Consider the following 3,937-nt stretch of genomic DNA (forward strand, 5'->3'; position numbering starts at 1 on the left):
TGCAGGATAAAAAGAGTGATGCCAGTCATTCATATTCTTATGTTTCACCTTCTTGTCATGAATAAATTCGAGTTTGCAGACCTGTGGTACAAACGTTTCGCCGAGAAGATAGAAAAAAAGTTGAGTTAAATTAAATTAGAGTTTGGTTTGCAAAAGGAAAACGTAGAATTTACCCGGTTGACTGGGTTCGGAAGGGCTCTTGAAATTCAAAATAGTTAAGACAACCTCAGTCGATAGATTTCTTCGTAGTTTTCTTGATGGAACTGTCTGCAAGATCGAAATTACTTTGGTGTGTCGTCCATTCGTAGGCTTCCTTGCGTGGGGAAAGTGAATCTGATACGATGGGTATGGATGGATTACAATCTCTTATCTTTTAGAGTATAGTGATTGAAAAGAGAGAAAAATACCAAACATTCAACAAATGCAGAAACCATTGACGAAACGAAATGATGCAAAGTGGGATGAAATAGGTGAAATAAGAAGAAATGGGAGAAAATCGAAAACTGGGATGTAACATGCATTGTATGTACATATCTTTAATATCTTTCAATTCTCTGTGAATACAATTCTATACTTGAATGAATAAACATTTACATATACACGCATTAAAAATATATATATAATATTATGTACATTGATATTTGACGATATGTACATTGGGTATTTACATATATATTTTGACCTTTTAATTTGATGACCTATAACTTTCTAGCTTTATAATTTGTATAAACATTTCTCAAATCTTTTGAAAATAGCTCTGCAATTTTCTATAAACAAGTATGTATCCGCAATATAGCATGTAATGTATGCATACTGGACGATGAAAGGAAAAGTTAGTAAATATGTGCATACTATAAATAGGCAAGTACTTCTGCACTTTCTCCTACTTTCTCTCTGATAATTAATCACACAAAATTTAAAATGTTTGAGAAAAACTTTGTAACTATTTAGCAAACGAAATGAAATTCTAAGATGATAATGCATTATTATCTTTCTTTACATTTCAATGCAAAGAAAAACTCGAGAAGAAATTCTTATCAGTTCCTCGCTTTAAACTTCTTGAAAGCTCTTCTGGCTAAAAGCAAATTAATCAAATAGTTCACTTCTTTTTGCTATCTGGCGTTATGTAACCATTGTGTTCGTCTATCAACGATTGAAATCAGGAACAGATTTCAATCATTGGTGAACACAAAAATTTAACGAGATAGATAGAAAAAAAGTTCCATGTTAAGTAACACACTTATTACGTAGAAAGTTAGTTACCTAAAAACCAAACATAGTAATATTACCGCATTTTTGGATTTTAAGAATTTATCCTGAATTAGATTCGGCGAAAAATATGAAATGAAAGGGAACCACGTGAAGTCGTTAATTCTTGAAATTTTTCCATAGTAAAATGTAAGAAGGGACCCCCATGACTTTCACAAAATTAGGCGATTAACCCCAAATTTTACATTGGGTTAGATCCGGATAATTTCATACACATAGTGAGAACGGTGACCTGGTAAAAGTTTTCCTCGTGTTTCTTATTGGAACTTATCATTGAAGTTGGAACACGTATTTCCAAAACCAATTATTACCAAGTTCGCGATCTTTCTCTGCTCATAGCTTTAGAGAAAAGATGCAAACCAACCGTTCACATCAAAGCCTTTTGTAAAAAGTATTTACGTTCAAAGAGAAAGTTTCTCAAGTTTGAGTGTATCGCTTCATTTCATCATCTTATATATTTCGTATTATTGCTTTGCGAACTTTGTTATGGGAAAAAAGAAATAAGTAAGTAATCGGAATAAAAATAAGAGAAAGTTCCATTAAATACAGAACTGACAAAGTACTTATATTAATTCATTGTTATTATAGAGTTGAAATTTTCGCCAGTTCTTTCAACAAGTTCTTTTGTTCATAAAAAGATAAACAAAGCCAAACTAATGTACATACAGCACGAAGAAAATCGCGTTAGTAATTTACATATTTAGTTCTAAGGTGAGATAAAAAAAACACGCGGACAAACATATTTCAAACGATAAGAACTAATCCGCTGATGAAGGGCTATATCAATCAAAAAGTTTTAATGAGGGGAACAATTTTCTAAATCGATTTTCCTTTAACAATCAAGTTTTTGTCTAACAAGCGATTTTCTACTTAAATTAGCAACTTTGCCTATACATGCAAATTTTAAAATAGGTGCTGAATTGGCGGACGAAGGTATTTCCGAAATGTTTCTTACACAAATTTCCAAGCTTGCAAAACCTGCATAAATATTAAACTCAATTAAACTTGTTTTTTATTCAAAAACATTATTCTCAATATTATCTAAATTTACACCAGGAAAATTTTTCCATTGTTAAAATCCAGCTCTGTTTCTTTGATACAGCTCAAGCTGCACAAGAAATTCATTAATTTAGGCCTTAGAAAAGCAGTCAAAATGTCGCACATTTTCTTCTTAAACAATGAAAATATTGTGTCCACAGATATAACTTGAGTAGTCGACGTTCTTCTTCACTTCTACTTAGAAATCTCAAATTGAACTTTTGTTATCTTTCCAACTTTTAGAGAACGATCTTGAAACACAGGATTTTGACATCAGATAAATAGTTGCTGTCTGAAATGTTTCCGCATTTCACTCAGGAATGGAATTAGAATTTCCTACCACAGTCACACGCCTCTCACTCCAAGGTTCTCATTTGTTTCGTGCATATTTCGTTAGAAATAAGTACCGTTTGTATTGCGTTCTGCATTTATAACGATAAATATTCATAAAATGGCACTCATATTTCGAGCTAAATTTAAGAAATTGATATCAATTAGTAGGACATATGTATGTATTCAAATCTGATTCACCTTAAGCACAAATTCATGTCCGCGTGATCTCTGTTATGACATCAAGTTCATCAAATCAAATAGCCAGACAAGGTTTCGTTGTCCATGCAGAAGGACATGCATATCAGATTAAATCCCACGTGAATGTCCAGTCCACCCCATTATTTTATGCACAAACATACCGAGCCAAAGTGAAAGTGAGGTGCAAACGAGATTTTCATGCAGAGTGGAATATCTCGTAAATTGATGATGCAAATTGACGGCACAGCAGATGTCCAGAGGTTGCTGAATATTTTAGCGTAATGTTCCCGTGATATTTGTCCCATGCAAATAAACAGATTACATTTCGGATAGTGGTGTCATTTTCATATCATGAAAAAAACATCTGAAATGCCTTGCTTGCACAACTTTCACTTCTTTCCCAGTGAAGAAATAAGGCAAAAATCGATAATTTTTTTTCTCTGCTTATGCAACACGCGATATTTTACATACATAAATATTTACCAAATAATGCGCTTTAAACAAACCGTGATTTATTTGTTTACAATATGTTCAAAAGTTAATTTAATTTGGGTAGAAGTTTTCTGCAAACTATTTTTACATTGTATACGTAGCTTTCTCTTACATATTATCCCACACTGGCCACGGGAAATATGCTCTTGACGAGCTCCTAGATTTGCCAAGGCTGATGACGACGACGTTGATGGGTAGAAGGAGGAGAAGTGCATTCAGTTAGGACTGAAATAGCCGATTTGGTCGGACTTTGATGTGGTGAAAGTAAGTAACAGGATAACCGTTGTTTTCCACTGGAAATGGGTAAAAGTGCTCAACAAATCGCTGATCCATGAATTTCGTCGTTCTTGCAGTAAAGTGCTCTCTCAATCCAATCCAATCCACTCAGAGGAATAGGGCTTGTCTTTTGTTTTCTATTTTGATGATGATGATGCCCCCAAAATATATGCAGTAAAGCAGTTTAAGCCTTATTTACCACACCAATTGTCTACTAGATTAAGGTCATTATTATGAAACACGGACAAGATTATGTAATATCTTAACATGTCTAATTTTGTTAAATACTTGAGTGATCTTATTATATCCGTGCTGTCTTGTCACTACAAAT

Source organism: Folsomia candida, unplaced genomic scaffold (assembly GCF_002217175.1).
Source record: "Folsomia candida strain VU population unplaced genomic scaffold, ASM221717v1 Fcan01_Sc004, whole genome shotgun sequence".
In the NCBI taxonomy this organism is placed as follows: Eukaryota; Metazoa; Arthropoda; class Collembola; order Entomobryomorpha; family Isotomidae; genus Folsomia; species Folsomia candida.